The sequence below is a fragment of the Eubalaena glacialis genome, chromosome 13 (genome assembly GCF_028564815.1).
Source record: "Eubalaena glacialis isolate mEubGla1 chromosome 13, mEubGla1.1.hap2.+ XY, whole genome shotgun sequence".
NCBI classification, from domain to species: domain Eukaryota; kingdom Metazoa; phylum Chordata; class Mammalia; order Artiodactyla; family Balaenidae; genus Eubalaena; species Eubalaena glacialis.
Genome location: NC_083728.1, coordinates 92,746,224 through 92,765,789, shown reverse-complemented (window position 1 = coordinate 92,765,789; position 19,566 = coordinate 92,746,224). Strand labels below are relative to the sequence as shown.

Below are 19,566 nucleotides of genomic sequence, written 5' to 3'. Positions count from 1 at the left end.
CCTCCCCCCACAGCAACAGGGCTCCAGTACCACGGTGGTTACAGCCACAAAAGCTGAAAAAACCAGACTCTCTTTAAGGAGGAGAACAGAGGGAAGCCCAGGGTCAAGAAGGGAGACACAAGCAGGGGTACTCGAGGAGCTGAAGCTTCTGGCACCTACAGCTGCAAAAAATACCGAATGGAGCCCAAAGCCTGGCCAGATTAATAGGTACCCTCACACTTAAAGCCCTAACGCCCTCTTTGCCTCAGTTCCTATTACCCAACACAGCATGTATGTCTCTCAATAAGAAAGCACAAGGTATGCCAAAAGGCAAGAGAAAATACATTTTGAAGTGACTACCAAGAAAAAACACATTTTGAAGTAACAAAGCAATGATCAGAACCAGACTCAGATATGACACAAATACTGGAATTACTCTAGACAGAGAACTTAAAATAACTATGATTAATAGGTTGAGGGTGCTAATGGAAAAACTGGACACCATGCAGAAGGGTAACGTAAGCAGAGAGAAGGAAGCTCTTAGGGAGAATCAAAAACACAGTGTCAGAAATAAAGTGTCTTTGACAGGCTCATTAGTAGACTGGATGTGGCCAAGGAAAAAAGTCAGCGAGCTTGAGTATAGGTCAATACAACTTCCAAACTGAAATGTAAAGAGAAAAAAGAATGAAAAGAAAACAGGGCAGAATAAGCAAGAGTTATCGGATGATATCAAAAGTGTAGTATAATGTGATGAGCAGAGGGAGAAGCAAAAGAGAAGAAAGCAAAACAAACAGTTGAATTAATAATGGCCAAGGGGCTTCGCTGGTGGCGCAGTGGTTGAGAGTCCGCCTGCCAATGCAGGGGACACGGGTTCGAGCCCCGGTCTGGGAGGCTCCCACATGCCGTGGAGCAGCTAGGCCCGTGAGCCACAACTACTGAGCCTGTGCGTCTGGAGCCTGTGCTCCGCAACAAGAGAGGCCACAATAGTGAGAGGCCTGCGCGCCGTGATGAAGAGTGGCCCCCACTTGCCACAACTGGAGAAAGCCCTCGCACAGAAACGAAGACCCAACACAGCCAAAAGTAAAAATAATAAATAAAAAAAATTAAAAAAAAATAATGGCCAAGAACATTACTAATAGTTGAATTAATAATGGATCTGTAACCAAACCACACAGATCCAGGAAGTTCAGAGAATACCAAGCAGGGTAAATAACAAGAAAAACACACCTGGGCACATTAGATCCAAATTGCAGAAATCCAAAGATGAACAGAAAATCCTGAAAGAAGCCAGAGAGGGGGAAAACACCTTTCCTATGAAGAGATGATGATAAGAATCACAGTGGCCTCCTTACCAGAAACCATGCAAGCAAGAAGGGAGTGGAGTGAAATACTGCAAATATTAAGAGAGAAAAGACGACCAGCTCAGAAGTCAATTTCCAGCGAAATCGTCCTCAAACGTGAAGGAGAAATGAAGACTTTCTCAGATAAACAAAAATGGAAGAAATTTATGGCCAACAGGCTTGCCCTGCAAGACGTGTTAGAAGAGGATCTTCGGGCAGAAGAAAAACAACATAAAGAAAGGAAGGGCATTGGCGCAGGAATAAATAAAAGTCAAATAAGATCTTTTCTTTTCTTTTTTTGGTCCCGCCCATTGGCTTGCGGGATCTTAGTTCCCTGACCAGGGATGGAACCCTGGCCACCACGGCAGTGAAAGCATCGAGTCCTAACCACTGGACCGCCAGGGATTTCCTTATTTTTCTTATTCTTAATTGATCTACAAGATTACTGTTTTTTAAAGTAATCATCGTAACAACATATCTCATAACTGATAGTGGATGGTGAGTGAAATGACAGACGACAATCTCAGAGGGTCGGGAGGCAGGAACTGGGAACACTGGGTTATAAGGTGCCTGCTCTACATGTGAAACCATCCAGTGTCATTTCAAGGGGGACGTGGATTAGTCAAAAATGTATTTTCTTAACTACAGGGCAACCACTAACAACAACTTAACAAGAAGTACAATTGATATGCTGAGAGAGGTAAAATGGGATCATGAAATGCTCATTTAAAACCTGAGAAGGCAGAAAACAAAGGGGGAAAAAGATAGCCTGGTATTTTTTTTTTTTTTTTTTTTTTTTGGCAAAAGACAAATAGATCTAAGGAACAGAAATGTGAGCTCAGATTTAGAGCCAGGGATATAATGCAGGAGAAACTCGCCACCACAGGTCAGAGGGGAAGGGATGGGGCTGGGATAGCCCTTTGGAAATTAATTTAATTTAACTTAACACATTTAATTGGATTTCAAACCACTCACAAAAATAAATTCCACAGACTGAAATATGAAGCCTTTTTGTTAGTATTCTTTATAATATATGTATATATTCTTTTGTTTGATTTTTTTAAAAAAGAAATTTAATTTATAATGTAAAAATGTCTAATGTGAGTAGAGAAGGAGAAAACCTAAGTGCTTAATGGTAGAAGAGCTGGAAGGAACAAAAGCCAATTTGCTCTGCAGAATCCCAGAAAAGGCCAGAAAATAGAGGTACCTTGGACCACAGAAGGCGGACAACCAGGGTGGGATTACCACCAGGAGGATGGGCTGAAGATATGTAAAAGGGGCAGTTAAACCCCCAGACTCTCTCCCCAGCTCTGGCAGAAGGAACGTTTACTCACTGGAAAACCGGACTCCGGTGTGAGGGATAAAGGGTCATCCAAAAAGTAGGTGATTAAAATGTCGGAGGAGTGGGGAGGGGTGGGCTGGAGAACTGCTATTTTTTATTATAAGCCATGTGGAAGTATTTGATATTTTAAAGCAATACATATATTAGGTAAAGATAAAAATTAAACTTAAAAAAAAAAAACAACAAACCAAAAATTATGGTCTCTCTGGACTTAGTCGTTAGGATGGCTTTCTCCATGCTGGTCCAGGGCACAGACCAGGAAGCACTGCCCCAGGAGCCCAAGCCTCCCCAAAGGCAAATCTTGTCCCTCAGCTTTGCAGGACATCAGCGGGGCCAGGTCTCCAGGAGAGGCAGTGGTCCAGGGAGTAAAGGATGCTCCTGTAATGACTTCAAAATTTCTTCCCAACTTTGTCTTTCTCTTCTCTTTCATTTTTTCCCCAAACTCAATAATCTATCATTTACCTAGCCTTGCTTCAGGCGATGTCATTAATAACAATAGAAAAAGCATTTTTCGCTTGTCACCTTTCTCCAAAGGAACTCAGATTGTCTCTAAACATTAAAGTGCATACAAAGTACCTAGGAATTTTGTTAAAATGCAGATTCTAATTCAGCCGGCCTGGGGTGGGGCCCGAGAGTCTGCATTTCTAACCAGCTCTCAGGTGAGGCCAATGCTGCTCGCCCATGGACCACACTCTGAGAAGCAAAAGGACATAAAGCAACTTTATGGGGTGACGGAAATCTTTTACGTCTTGCCTGTGGTTGTGCTTTCATGGGTATATACTTTTATCAAAATTCCCTGGACTGTGTACTTAAAATGGGTGTGTTTTATTGTACGTACGTTATCCTTTATTAAAGGAAAAATCCATTCTAGATGGGTTATAGATCTAAATGTGAAAGATGAAACAATAAAGCTTTTAGGAGGAAACACACACTTTGGGGTAGGCATATCTTTCTTTCTTTTTTGTTTTTTTGAACCACACATATAATTTTAATTTTTAAGTAGCCACATTAAAAAATGTAATGAAACTAGATGAACTAATAAGGCGTATCTTTCTTAAACAGGACTCAAAAAAGAGTGAACCATGATGGAAAAACCCACATGAGCTGGACTACATTAAAATTAAAAACTTCTGTTCATCAGCAGACTCTAATAAGAGAGCGAAAGAGCAAGCTATAAACTGGAGGAAGATATCTGCAATACGTTTATCTGACAAAGGACTCCTCATATATAAAGAAGTACTCCAATTCAATAAGAAAAAGACACGACAACAGAAAAGTGGGCAAAACTCTAACAGACACTTCACAGAGGAGGACAGCCAAAATGGCCGATCAATACATGAAAAGGCACTCGGCCCAGCCACAAGTGAAACGCAAATTAAAACTGCACAATGCTTTGTTTTGACTGCACACCCACTGAAATAGCTAAATGAAGAGACAGACAATGCTGTGTGAGAAAAGATGTGGAGCAACTGGAACGCTCTTCCACTACTGATGGGGTGTAGTTTGCAACAACGTTCTTGGAAAACTATTTGGTAGTATTTATTAGAGCTGAATATAAACATAGTCTAAGATCCAGCAAATCCACTCTTGGGTGGAAATACAAGCCCGTGTCTCCAAAAGGTAAGTGTAAGAGTGCTCAGAGCAGCCTCATTCATAATGTCCTCAAATTGGAAACAACTCAGTGATCCGTCAGTGGTAGTCTCGATAAAATGTGCAACAGTCATAAAATAGACTCTTGCTGGCAATAAAAACATGGAAGAACTACTGCCACCTGCAACAATGTGGATGCATCCAGGGTTATCAGAAAAAATACAGGGCGCCCAGTTAGATTCGTATCTTGAATAACCAATCATTTTGAAGAAAGTGAATGTCCCGTGCAGTATTTGGGACAGACTTATACTAAAAATTACTATGCTATGAAAAGCCATTATTGTTTTTCATTAAAATATTATTTTTCAGGGCTTCCCTGGTGGCGCAGTGGTTGAGAATCTGCCTGCCAATGCAGGGGACACGGGTTCGAGCCCTGGTCTGGGAAGATCCCACATGCCGCGGAGCAACTGGGCCCGTGAGCCGCAATTACTGAGCCTGCGCGTCTGGAGCCTGTGCTCCCAACAAGAGAGGCCGCGATAGTGAGAGGCCCGCGCACCGCGATGAAGAGTGGCCCCCGCTTGCCACAACTAGAGGAAGCCCTCGCACAGAAACGAAGACCCAACACAGCCATAAATAAATAAAAATAAATTTTAAAAAAATTATTAAAAAAAATATATTATTTTTCATCTGGTCACGTTCTGTTTCTTGATCTGGGTGCTGGGGACACCGTGCGTTCACTTTGCGAAAATCCGTCGTGCTGCACACTTAGGATGTGTGCACGCCTCCTGCATGAATGTTATGCATCCATAAAGTTTACTTAAAGACACAGCTCATCCTGGCCCACGTCCCATCAGAGGGGGCCCTCCGTGCCTCTTGCCCCCAGTCTCCCATCTGTTCTCCACACCGCTGTGTGTGATCTTTCGAACCTGCACATCCATCCTGGCTCCCAGTCATGGCTCAGTCACCCCAGTGTCTGGCGCTCGCCCACAGGACAGCATCTGCCCCCTCGGCAAGGCATCTGGGGGCTCTCGGTGGCCCCTCCTCCCCCGTCCCCACATCTTCCCGTCTTTTTGCCAACACTGACACTCATCACACCTCCACGGCTGGGCACGTGCGGTTTCTCTCCTTAGAGGGCCCTTCCCACGTCTCTGCCTGGCAAAAGCCTCATTATTTTCCAAGTCTCATTTCAGCTTCTATCGGCCCTGGGGGTCTCTGTCTCCCTGGGCAGACCCGGGTGGCCCTCTCTCTCACACCCGTCTTCAATGCGTGCCTCCTTTATCTTGCAACTGACTGTCTCCTCACCTGAGTACAGGCTTATTGGGGTGAGGACCCCGCCCTTACATCTGTTTATCCCTGGCACCTAGCGGACTGCCCGGGAGTGGCAGGCACTGGGTACTCGTTAAGGGATGAATAAAAGGATAAGGGTAGTAATGGATGTTAACGAACGGGGATCAGGCAAGGGATGTAAGCAAATGGCTCATGCTAGATTATAGGTTTGTCAGGGGCCCTTCTGAACTTTCTCCAGGGCATCCTGCTAACGAGCATGGCACACCTGTATCACGAGTGCGCACCTGTCCCAACCATGCCTCCCTGGATGTCTTGCCTGCCTCATGGCACTTGGGAGGTGGTATCTCATCTAACTTCCTGTGGGAAGGGAAGTCTTATCCCCACTTCACCAATGACTTCAACGACTTGTCCAAGGTCGCCTGCTGGGAGAGGGAGAGCTCACGCGCACTGCACCCATTAGTCTGTGGATAACACCAGGCACTGAATCACTGAAATGCCTCACGGAGCAGAAAAGGCAAGGCAGGAAGTGTCAGTGCCCACTCTGCCTTAAGCAGCTCTGTGACTCAGGTAGCCTTTCTGGTCCCTCTCAAATCAGTCTCTGTGGGTGGCCAGCCCCTCTCCCGTGGAATGGCCCGTGGGGAAGGGACATCACCCTAAACCCCCAAACACAGCACTCAGCCCTGTCCAGAGACTCTCAACTGCTGCCTGAGATTTTCAGGTTTTAAGCAAAACAAAAAATCTGATTCACTGTTTCCAGTCCTACAGGAAACTCAAGTCCTTTATTTTTCTGCCACTTAAAAAAAAAAAAAGAAAAAAGAAATCAAACCTTTATGTCTTAGAAGAGTTCTGAATGCTTCTCATTTCACACTGTGCCGAACACTGTTCATGACAAAGGCTGCAGGAGGGAAGAAGGAAATGAGACGCACTCGCCAATAAATAAGAGCCTGAGCAAAGAAACCAGCTCAGAACACACCACTGGCAAGAAGAAATGCCCCAAAGCTTTGCTTACACCAAATAATGTAAGAACAGATGGCTCCCCTGGGTCTCTGGGACAAGTTAATGCACACGGGAAGCTGCAAACAGACTCTCTTTGGGATTTTGGCAGAAAACACGGGGCATTAACAACATTCAAGGTGAAAGAGGGGAGAATTGTAGATTGGGGGAAGGGATGCTTTTTTCATCAGGTAACAAAAATAGCTATATCTGGATATCTCCCCTGGATTCCCACAGGCTGCAGGGCAGGTGCCTGCTCCAGAAATTAACCGGAGCTGTGCTCAGCAGCGCTCCGGGGAGACCCACCGCTCCCAACTGCCCAACCGGAGAATTAATTTAATTCCAGACATTTGGATAATACAGATGAACCCTTGAGGGAGACAAAAATTTACTTTGGGAAGATTTTTCCCCACCTGTTGTGCAGAAGTGTCACAAAGTGGTGGGGTGATGGTGGGAGGGTAAGACGGTGCTGAGTAGCTGAAAGGCTCTGGAGAAGGCTTCCTGGTTTCACCTGCCCCGGGGGCTGTGAAAGATGCTGAGATCTTCCAAGCACAGAAAGATCACCCCCACACCCAACATCCATATTAATCCCCTTTCTCATCATCACTAGGGAAATCCAAATGGCACTGTCTTGCCCGAGGTGGGGGGCAGGGGCAAAAATGAAAGCAAAGGCTTCTTGCCCAGCCCTAGAAGACGGTTCAGAGGAAGGCATGACTAACACAAATCATGACCAGGGAGGTCCGTTAATAACAATGAAACCTTGCATTTATATAACGTTCTGTTATTTTCCAAGCAATTTTTCACCCACTATCTCATACGCTCCTCAGAGCAATTTTGTGTGGTAGGAAGGCAGGGATTATTTATCTCCACCTCGCTTGCGAAGAAACAAAATCTTGGGACAGTGAAGTGATTTGCTCAAGGTCAGGGCGCGATCACAGATTTTTAAAGCTGGAAGGGTTCTTGGTGGTGAGGAGCCAGGGCAGGGATGACTAATGGGGGGCACCCGGGCTCCAATTGTCAGTTTCACACCCACAGCAGACATGGGCAATCGATCACAGAACTCTCTTCCGCGGAGCTGGCCCTCAAGGTGAAACCCATTTGCCATCCCCGGCCCCGTCTCCTGTCTCACTTCACTTATGAGGAAACTGAGCCCAGAGCAGAGAAGGGACTTGGCCAAGACGGCCCAATGGGTTAGTGGCCCAGCACCCGAATCTCACCCCTGCCTTCTGAGCCCCGGGTTCTCTCCAGCACATCATCTCCAGCTGTGCCCCATCTGTTAGGGGTACAAGTCGCCTGAAAGATGCACCAACAAGGCATGGGAATGACATTCTTTGTGACCGAGCCAGAACACTTGGGTTTTCTGTGCTGAGCGAGTGGACACATTCCTATTTCTAAGAGAGGAATCAAAGACCACCCCAAGGTTTCAAAGCTGAGCACTTGGCAGGATGGGAGAGAGGACTTAGGGATGGGAAAATCGGAAGTTTGGTTTTGGATCAACTCCATGTCCGGGTTAGTCAAGACCACTGGCTACTGAAGTGCACAGTTCAGGAGGGGAGGCCTGGCAGGAGGTATAAACTTGGGAGTCATGAACACAGAGGTGGCTTTGAAGCCATGAGACTAGATGAGACCATCCAGGAAGGAGTGCAGAGGGAGAAGAGGCCGAGGCCCTTTGACCTTAGAGGTCAGGGGACACAGAAGAATCAGAAAAGAGAGACTAGGAAGGAGTGGCCGGGAAGGCGGGAGAAACCAAGAGAGGGAACCCACGCCACACTCCGAGGAGGAGAGGTAGACAGACTGAGCTAATGCCCCCGAGGACTAAGAGTGGACCTGGACCTGGGGACTCTGGGGGCAGAAGTCTGACTGAAGTGGGTCCAGGACAGAATGCGGGGACAGGAAATGAGGACAGACAGTGTAGACAACACTTTCAAAGAGACCGTCTGTAAAGGTGTGATGGCTGAGTTGCATCCCCCCAAATTCATATGCTGAAGCCCTAGCCCCACTACCTGTAGTTGGAGATAAAGCCTTTAAGGAGTGACTGAGTTAACGTGAGACCGTTAGGGTGAGCCCTAATCCAGTGGGGCTGGTGTCCTCGTAAGAAGAGGAGGTTGGACACACAGAGAGACACCAGGGGTGCATGCACACAGAGGGCTGACCACGTGAGGACACAGCTAGAAGGCGGCCACCTACAAGTCAAGGAGAGAAGCCTCAGGAGACACCAGCCCTGCCCACACCTTGATCTCGGACTTCCAGCCTCCAGAACTAGGAGAATAAACTTCAATTGTTTAACCCCCCTTCCCCCGCGCCACTCCCCGGTCGGCAGTACTCTGTTACAGCAGCCCCGACAGACTAACAGAAAAGGGGTACAGAGCAAGGCAGTGACAGCTACAAGGGAATATGAAATCAAAGCAGGTTTGGGTTTTTTTCTTTAAAGATGGGGGGAACTGCAGCATATTTGTACTCTGGTCGGAATGATCCTTGGAGAGAAGGAAAAAAGTTGATGATACTGGAGAAAAAGGAGACAACCGCCATAGAAGCATCTCTGCATGTACAAGGTGGCTCTGGCGCCTGCGTGGAGGCAGAACCAGGCGGGTGGAGGAGGAGGCCGGGGGCCCGGAGAGGCCGGGGGCCAGGGGAGGCCGGGGGCGGCTGGTGGGTCGAAGGAGGAAGGATGGTCATCAGCTTAGGGCACGGGAGCCTCTTGGGCCCAGGTAGTCTGACATAAATGGTTGGGTTTCAAAAGCATATTTTTAAATCAGTTAAGAAAGATACAACATTATACAGAATTGCTATACAAAACTGAGGGGGAAGGAGATTGACCCATTCCTTGGGGACAGCCCTCTGCTCTGCTGTAGTCGGGTGGTCTCCCCTACTCGGAGCAGTTATAGGAAACCACCCTCTCCTTCCTAGGGCCACTTTCCTTTACAGCCTAAAACCTCCCCAAACTCAGAACGCCTGCGTCTCCAGGGCCCCGTGACAGAACCTCCTCTAGGAGTACAGAAGACACGATTTTTGAGGATGGAGAACTCCCACAAGGAATTGGGAATCGCCATGCGTCTCTGCCTCCCACCCGCAAACCGGCATGGCTGTGGCCTCAGCTCCCCAGGTGCCACGGAGCTTCACAAGTTGATTTTGAAAAGCATCTGAGAACTGAAGCCAGGAGACTCGGAGAGAAGTGCAAGGTATCATTATTATTCAACCGCACACTCCCCCACACCCCCCCGAACCAGCCACACTTGAATCCCTTTTTAAAAAGGCCATTTCTTCTTAGAAAAGTTCAGTGAATGACCGAATCCTTACTCAGAGGCAGGGAACGAAGCACTAATGTCAATAAAACGCAGTTTTACTTCGTATCAGCATTCATCCACTGAAATAACAATTGGCTAAACCTCCAGTAATGCTGGCACAAGGTTTCTGTTCGCCCTCAGATTAAAAAAAAGTGGGTCATCACCACCAAGACTTCTGCAAGAGTGTTCACAGCAGCTCTCACAATAGCCCCAAACTGCACACGACGCTCATGTTCCTCAGCGGTAGGATGGATACATAAATTGTGGTAAACGCTCACAGTGCAACACTATACGGCAAGGAAAAAACCCCAATGACTGCTACACACATGGATGAATCAAGTCGGAGACACAAGAGCACACTCTGTGTGATGCCATTTACGTGACATTCAAGGACAGGCAAAAAGGGTGGGGGGCTTAGCAACCGGGAAGGAGCATGAGACCCCTACCCCCTGGAGGCCTGGAAAGGACCCATGTCTCGATCTGGATGATCGGCTACGTGGGTGGGTGTGAAACCTCCCCCATAGTGCACTTCAGATTTGGGATGTGTACTGTGTGTGTGCTCTGCCTTAATTTAAAACAAATCCCTTTTTTTTTTTTTTTTTTTTTAAACCAATCAATTTTGCCTTTCCACAGGAGCGCGGAGGCCCTGTGATTTCTCTTACTGGGACACAGCTGAAATCAGAAGTCACTGCGAGAGGAACTCTCTTCCTGCAACCCAGCAGGTTGGGAATCAGGACAGCTAAGACTAAGCGGGACAGCAGTTCATGGGGACCACCCTTGCTGTTCTCTTCTGAACCTGACTTCTCCTTCTTGTTTTCTTAATCAAAATGATAACAGTTGCTCAGGGTTAAAAAACAAACAAAAGAAAAGGACACAAAATGAATACTAGAGGAGAAGACTCAAATCAATAGAATTAGAAATGAAAAAGGAGAAGTAACAACTGACACTGCAGAAATACAAAGGATCATGAGAGATTACTAGAAGCAACTATATGCCAATAAAATGGACAACCTGGAAGAAATGGACAAATTCTTAGAAATGCACAACCTTCTGAAACTGAACCAGGAAGAAATAGAAACTATGAACAGACCAATCACAAGCACTGAAATTGAAACTGTGATTAAAAATCTTCCAACAAACAAAAGCCCAGGACCAGATGGCTTTACAGGTGAATTCTATCAAACATTTAGAGAAGAGCTAACACCTATCCTTCTCAAACTCTTCCAAAATATAGCAGAGGGAGGAACACTCCCAAACTCATTCTAAGAGGCCAACATTGCTCTGATACCAAAACCAGACAAAGATGTCACAAAGAAAGAAAACTACAGGCCAATATCACTGATGAACATAGATGTAAAAATCCTCAACAAAATACTAGCAAACAGAATCCAACAGCACATTAAAAGGATCATACACTATGATCAAGTGGGGTTTATCCCAGGAATGCAAGGTTTCTTCAATATATGCAAATCAATCAACGTGATACACCATATTAACAAATTGAAGGAGAAAAACCATACGATCATCTCAATAGATGCAGAGAAAGCTTTCGACAAAATTCAACACCCATTTATGATAAAAATCCTCCAGAAAGTAGGCATAGAGGGAACTTTCCTCAACATAATAAAGATCATATATGACAAACCCACAGCCAACATTGTCCTCAATGGTGAAAAACTGAAACCATTTCCACTAAGATCAGGAACAAAACAAGGTTGCCCACTCTCACCACTATTATTCAACATAGTTTTGGAAGTTTTAGCCACAGCAATCAGAGAAGAAAAAGAAATAAAAGGAATCCAAATTGGGAAAGAAAAAGTAAAGCTGTCACTGTTTGCAGATGACATGATACTATACATAGAGAATCCTAAAGATGCTACCAGAAAACTGCTAGAGCTAATCAATGAATTTGGTAAAGTAGCACACAAAATTAATGCACAGAAATCTCTTGCATTCCTATACACTAATGATGAAAAATCTGAAAGTGAAATTAAGAAAACACTCCCATTTACCATTGCAACAAAAAGAATAAAATATCTAGGAATAAACCTACCTAAGGAGACAAAAGACCTGTATGCAGAAAATTATAAGACACTGGTGAAAGAAATTAAAGATGATACAAATAGATGGAGAGATATACTATGTTCTTGGATTGGAAGAATCGACATTGTGAAAATGACTCTACTACCCAAAGCAATCTACAGATTCAATGCAATCCCTATCAAACTACCAATGGCATTTTTCACAGAACTAGAACAAAAAATTTCACAATTTGTATGGAAACACAAAAGACCCCGAATAGCCAAAGCAATCTTGAGAAAGAAAAACGGAGCTGGAGGAATCAGGCTCCTGGACTTCAGACTATACTACAAAGCTACAGTAATCAAGACAGTATGGTACTGGCACAGAAACAGAAATATAGGTCAATGGAACAGGATAGAAAGCCCAGAGATAAACCTACCCACATATGGTCACCTTATCTTTGATAAAGGAGGCAAGAATATACAGTGGAGAAAAGATAGCCTCTTCAATAAGTGGTGCTGGGAAAACTGAACAGCTACATTCAGTAAAAGAATGAAATTAGAACACTCCCTAAGACCATACACAAAAATAAACTCAAAATGGATTAAAGACCTAAATGTAAGGCCAGACACTATCAAACTCTTAGAGGAAAACACAGGCAGAACACTCTATGACATAAATCACAGCAAGATCCTTTTTGACCCACCTCCTAGAGAAATGGAAATAAAAACAAAAATAAACCAATGGGACCTAATGAAACTTAAAAGCTTTTGCACAGCAAAGGAAACCATAAACAAGACGAAAAGACAATCCTCAGAATGGTAGAAAATAGTTGCAAATGAAGCAACTGACAAAGGATTAATCTCCAAAATTTACAAGCTGCTCATGCAGCTCAATATTAAAAAAACAAACAACCCAATCCAGAAATGGGCAGAAGACCTAAACAGACATTTCTCCAAAGAAGATATACAGATTGCCAACAGACACATGAAAGAATGCTCAACATCATTAATCATTAGAGAAATGCAAATCAAAACTACAATGAGATATAATCTCACACCGGTCAGAATGGCCATCATCAAAAAATCTACAAACAATAAATGCCGGAGAGGGTGTGGAGAAAAGGGAACCCTCTTGCACTGTTGGTGGGAATGTAAGTTGATACAGCCACTATGAAGAACAGTATGGACGTTCCTTAAAAAACTAAAAATAGAACTACCATATGACCCAGCAATCCCACTACTGGGCATATACCCTGAGAAAACCATAATTCAAAAAGAGTCATGTACCAAAATGTTCATTGCAGCTCTATTTACAATAGCCAGGACATGGAAGCAACCGAAGTGTCCATCAACAGATGAATGGATAAAGAAGATGTGGCACATATATACAATGGAATATTACTCAGCCATAAAAAGGAATGAAACTGAGTTATTTGCAGTGAGGTAGATGGACCTAGAGACTGTCATACAGAGTAAGTCAGAAAGAGAAAAACAAATACCGTATGCTGACACATATATATGGAATCTAAACAAACAAACAAACAAAAAATGGTCATGAAGAACCTAGGCGCAAGACAAGAATAAAGACGCAGACCTCCTAGAGAATGGACTTGAGGACACAGGGAGGGGGAAGGGTAAGCTGGGACAAAGTGAGAGAGTGGCATGGACATATACACTACCAAATGTAAAACTGAGGGCCAGTGGGAAGCAGCCGCATAGCACAGGGAGATCAGCTTGGTGCTCTGTGACCACCTAGTGGGGTGGGATAGGGAGGGTGGGAGGGAGGGAGATGCAAGAGGGAAGAGATATGGGGACATATGTATATGTATAACTGATTCACTTTGTTATAAAGCGGAAACTAACACACTATTGTAAAGCAATTATACTCCAATAAAGATGTTAAAAAAAAAAAAAAACTAGAATTTTCCCCTTCGTCCACCCAGCCACCATTCCCCAGACGTCCTACTAGAGCAGTTTCTTATAGGTGCTAGTGCTTTCTTCCAGAAACTCCCTCTATGCCCCTGTCTCATTAATGGCCTCACAGAATTCCACTGGATGGATGGATCTTGCTTTTGAGGAGCATTTGTGTGGTTTCAAGTTTTTTCCCATTAAAAACAATGCTACAATTAACATCAGCGTGCACAGAAAGATGGACAAGTCTATCTGTGAGATAATTCTTAGAAGTGGAATTCTTGGGTTGATTCACTTATCATGCTGGTACATATTGTCAAATCCACAGCGTATTAGACTACCTGCTTCTCGTTTCTCTTGCCAATATAACGTTTTATCAAATGTTTTGATCTTTGCCAGTCGGACAGTGAAAAAAAGGCATCTCTCTGTTGTATTACTTCGCATTTATTCATTGTAAATTGACTGGGCTGTTCATATTCTGTTTGTTCACATCCTTTAAGCATTTTTCCCTTGGGTCGAGTTCCCTAATTCTGGAGTCAGCAAACTGCAGTGGAGGGCCCACCCCTGCACTGCCCATCCTGCCCCACTGGCCAAATCCGGCCACATGGCAAGGACAGAGCAGAGCCGTTTCCACAGGGACCTTCTGGCTCTCAGAGCCTCAGGTATTTACTATCTGGACGTTTACAGAAGAAGTGTGCCGATTCCTGCATCTCACCGATTTCTTTTGAGAGTTCGCTGTAAATTAAGGAAATAGCTCTCTCAGATAAATTCAGTTTTGCATCAAATTCATCACTCTATTCTACCTCCTACCCCCAACTCTGTCAAAAATAACCAAGTCAGAAGTACACCTTTAAAAGCAGAGCACTCTTAGTTGGAAACACTTTGGTCTATGTTAATTTAGGGGTGGTACTTTCATTTTACACACGTGGCCATTGAGGCTCAGAGCCACCGGTGACTTTCCCGAGGTCACATAGCTAGTACGTGGCAGAGCCGGGGCAGACGCCCTTTCTGCCTGGCTCCAAAAGTCCGTAGATCTTTCCACCTGGAGGAACCTGCCTCTCAGTGGACGGGTCCAGCACCGGGGGATGGCGCTGACTGTACAAAGCAGAGTCTGACAGGTGTTGCTGTGGTACCTGCAGGATTTGTGAGGTATGTGGACAGAGCCTGGGGCCCCGCTTTGTCACCGCCACACTCGAGTATGAGGACATACATTCCAGAGTTGGATTTGGGGTAAGAAGGAAGGTTACACCCTGACACAGAAACCACGCGGGGAGGATGGAGCCCTTGCTCTGGCTCACCCACTTGTGAGGAGCTCGAGGACCAGAGGACCGTGACGTAAGAGATGAGCCTGGGGAGCTTGACTGCGGGACTGGACCAGCGAAGACAGAGCGCTTTTGCCAGAGGCGGGAGCAGGGACCCTTCATTACCCCGCGGCACTGGCCCATTACACCAATCTGACAGCGACCGTTACAATCTCAGAGCCCTGAACAAATCACAACCAAAAAGGTTACCCCCTGGAAATAGTCACCCTATTAAAACCATTGACCCACAAGCAGGAGCTGCTCAAGGAGACTTTGGGGGAAGGTGTACAGGGCGTGTTCCTTGAGTGTGAAGTGCACAAGCCGTGTTCTTCCCATGCGCCGTGGCACGGGTGAGGAGGCTGGCACCTGGGAATCTGCCAATCTAATTTTTCTTTAGCAGAAAAGCGGTTTTAAGGGGCTTCCTTGATAGTCGTCTTTTCCTTTTCTTTGTGTTCCCATATTTAAATCAATTCAAAATGCTCTAGACCTCCTGGATAATGCAGTACATCTACAGGGTAGATTTCCTTCAATCCTCTCGGCTGCCCTGGAAGATTAGGACTGCAGAGCAGAAGACTAAGAAAGGAAGTCCACCCGGCGCGGGGTGGGGAAAGCCGCACTCCAGCCCCAGGTCCGGACCTAAGCGTCCATCCACTTATCCTCCCCGGATCTCAGGAATAACAGCAACGGGAAGAGTATGGCACGTCTCGAGTTTTCTCATTTTATGCTTGGTGTAACTGACAAGACTGAAAATAATCAGTATTAATATCCTGATTTCACTGGGGAGAGATGACTCCCAGAGAGCTGAAGGGATGACAGGCCGGCCCAGGTGGGCAGTCACGACTGGAAGCCGCGTCTGGGCCATAGCCCGAGGCTCCTTCCCACCCCCCACCTCGGCCTCCAACCCAGAAGGCGGACCGTGGACCTCCTGAGGCCTTTCCCCCTTGATCTGACCTCTTTTTACCCCAAGTTTCACAGATCTGGTCACGCTCTGTGTCGGGGTGGTCATCTGGGCATTCTGGCCCTCGCGGGACTTCACCATCGTCCCGATTACCAGGAGGCACTCACTGTCTTCAAGGCCAAGTGTGGGGACAAAGCAAGAGAGGACGGAAGGCAGTTTTAAACTGATGGGAGGAGCTCTGTTTATCAGCATCTGGTGTCCCTTTTCACCATAATCACCTGCACACTGGGACTCGATTTGGCCCTTCTCGCATGAAGTGCTATAATCAGCAATGCAGGCAGGCACCGCAAGGTTTCCATCGGAAAGGTGGAGAAACGCATGTCGGAAAGTGGAGAAGTTAGCTGGGATGTTGCCCCACCAGCACAGTCTCAGCCTGGAACCTTCCACTGACTGCTGGGCTCTCTGAGTCCCACCATCGCCCACACTCGCCTCCCGCCATCCTTCCTTCCCTCAATCCTTTCCTCTAGTTTGAGCCTCTGCCACCCTCTGGTCATGGCAACACGACTGTAGGGCCTGAACTATTTAGGGGAGGATGTCTGGGTCTCTCGTTCCTTCTGTGTGTCCCCGACGGTAGCTGGTACCATCACCCAGACAGTGTCACCCAGACAGTGCCCACTGAGTGATTCAAACAAGGGCCACCACCTTTAGAAGAAGAGTTAGGTTTACAAGTCATTTTAAAAGATCACATAGGGACTTCCCTGGTGGCGCAGTGGATAAGAATCCGCCTGCCAATGCAGGGACACGGGTTCGATCCCTGGTCCGGGAGGATCCCACATGCCACAGAGCAACTAAGGCCGTGCGCCACAACTACTGAGCCTGCGCGCTTAGAGTCCGGGCTCCGCAACAAGAGAAGCCACCACAAGGAGAAGCCTGCGCACTGCAACGAAAACCCAACAAGCCAAATATAAATAAAATTAAATCTTTAAAAAAATAAAAAATAAATAAAAGATCACATAAAGGATTAATGGATAAACAAACTGTGGTCCATCCACACAATGGAATATTATTCAGCCTTAAAAAGGAAGGAAATTCTGACAACTGCTACAACATGGGTGAACCTTGAGGACATGATGCTCAGTGAAATAAGCCAGACACAAAAGAACAAATACTGCAGGATTCCACTTACATGGGGTCCCTAGAGGAGTCAAATTCATAGAGACAGAAAGTAGAAGGGTGGTTTCCAGGGGCTGGAGAAGGGGATGGGGAGTTGTTTAATGGCGACAGAGTTTCAGTTTGGGAGGATGGAAAGTTCTGGAGATGGATGGTGGTGATGGTTGTACAACAATGTGAATGTACTTAATACCCCTGAACTATACCCTTAAAAGTGGTTAAGATAGTAAATTTTATGTCATGTGTATTTTACCACAATTTAAAAAAAAAATCACACAAAGGAACATTTGTACACAGAGTCAGGACTGTAGGGGCTGGTGGGGCTAACAGACTTCCTTTTTGATATGGGTGCTAATAAAATGCACAGACATCCAAACCATTTTGCTGGGATGTGATGAGGCTGAGTCAGTCCCAGGCTCCCTTTGCCCTCTGATCAGCCCCGGCCCACAGCGGGGACCATCATTTCTTTACAGCTGGCTGGGGGTTAGAGAGAAGTGGAGACTCAGGGCAAGGACAGAAGTGGAACACTGTAGCTAAATTCCTGTCCTCGCATTAACCTACGGCTCGGGACTTCTGGCACCCAATAACCACAGAGGCGGCACCCAATAATCGTCCAGTGATGGACCAACGTTTCTTTCCTTCCTTGGGAGGCTGGTAGCCTTACACTTTCAGGAGAGGTGGTAAATGTCAGGAGAAATTTTTTCCTACCACAAATCAAAGGTTTGGGGGCAGGCTGGGCAGAGATGGGTTTGGTCCACAGACCAGGTTTGTGGGGATGGTCCTCTGCTGACACTCTCCAGACCAGGTGCCAGGAAGCTGGGAGCTCAGACGCACGTACCCGTCAAGCTGGCCCTGCTCCCTGCACCAGAACTGTCTCCCTGGGGGCCCTCCAACTGTGCTCTGAACTCTGAAGGGACAGAGAAGCCCTCTCCTTTCCCTGTGCCGAGAGAGTTCAGGAGACCACGGGGGCCCCTTCCAGCCTGGGCAGTGTCCTGGGGTGGGGGAGGTCAGTGTCACGGGGGTGGGGACTTAAGGCACGAGGCCACTAGGACCTCATCCTGGCTTTGCGGGGAGCCTGGGCCCCTCCTGGTTCCACACTCTCCCCATGGGAGGGGCTGTCCTTCCCCCCCGCCCTCCCCTCCCCTCCCCTCCCCTCCCCTCCCAGGGGCTCCACCTTCTAGGGAGCCTCCGAGTCAGGCCCGGCTGTGGTCTGGAAACTTCCTGTCCTTTCACGTCTTAGAAAAGTTCTTTTCCTCCTTCTGGGGCAGGGGCACCGAGGGGCGCCCTGCCGGGCCGGCCCCCCCCTTTCATCCCTTTCTTCTCTGAGGGGCTGGGGACTTTGCCAGGCGGGGCCACCCAGAGACAGACGGTCCGAGAGGAACTCGGAGGCGGGATACAGGGAGATGGAAAGTGGAGATAAAGTTTTCCAAAGGCAGGCGGGGAGAGGGAGATAGCGATGGAGCCAGAGGGGAAAGGGGGAAAGAGATGGTGAGAGAGGGATGGCGGTCCGGCAGCGCGGGACCAGCAAAGCGAGCCCCTCCAGACCCCCGCACGGCGCCCCGACTCCGCGCCGCCCGCCGAGGACCCCGGGCCCCCCGCGTCCCCCCTCCCCACGACCGCGCCGCCCCCGCCGTCCCCCGTGTCCCCACCCCCGCGTCCGCCGCGCCTACCTGGGCCGCTCATGCTCCGCGCAGGCCGCCGTCTTCCCCCCGGGGCCCCGGCCCTCGGTCCCCGCCGCCCGGACCGTGCGAGGGGCGCAGCCGGCCCAGGGGCTGCAGGGCCGGTAGGGGGCCGCGCGCCACCCGGGCAGCAGTCCGGAGGCCAAAGGAGGCAAAAGAGAGAAAAAAGGAGAGAAAGTGTGTCACAGGCTGGAAGGGGGAGGGAAATGCAAAACCCGACAGGAAATGAGACTAAAAAAAATGCAAAAGGTTAGAAAAAGAGATAAGGAAGAGGGGGAGGGGGAGGGGCGGGGCCTGCGTCCCGGCCGCGGGGCGGGCGGCGAGCTGATGGGGCGGGAGCGCTGGGCCCGGGGCCGCGAGGCCCCGCCCCGGGTCGCGTGAGGCTGGACCCCCGCCTGCCGCCTGGGCCGCAGTCCGCAGCCGGCTCCGACACCGAGGCCACCGAGCCCGGCCCAGAGCCCGGAGCGGCCGTGGGAAGGGACACCCCCTTGAAGGCGCGCCAGGCCCTGCGTGGGAGGGACGTTGGAGCAGCTGCCCTCTCGGAGGAATTGGCCCCGTTTTGAAGAACTCCCAGAGGCGTCACTGCGATCTGCGATCTGCGGGGGAGGCTTTTCCCACAGAGAAGTGGGAAGCAAGGGATCCTGCGGCCTTGGGCATCCCCAGGGCTCTTCTCTCCCTCAGCCTCTGTTCTGGAAGCTTCCTGGGGCTTGCCTGGCGGTCAGCACACCTCGGAGGGCCGCACACACCCCTCCTGGACCCTTGATGGTG

At 47.8% G+C, this 19,566-nt stretch overlaps 1 protein-coding gene across 2 annotated transcripts in view; it reads right to left on the bottom strand.

Moving 5' to 3' along the window:
- CARD11 (caspase recruitment domain family member 11) overlaps positions 1–19,204 on the bottom strand; it is a 108,495-nt gene extending 89,291 nt beyond the window's left edge. Inside the window, exon 1 of one of the 2 annotated variants that reach the window (XM_061207991.1) lies at positions 18,790–19,204. The gene's annotated coding sequence lies outside the window, so the exon portion shown is untranslated. The remainder of the gene's footprint in view (positions 1–18,789) is intronic. The other variant, XM_061207990.1, reaches the window with a different exon arrangement.
- Positions 19,205–19,566: the final 362 nt, after the last annotated feature.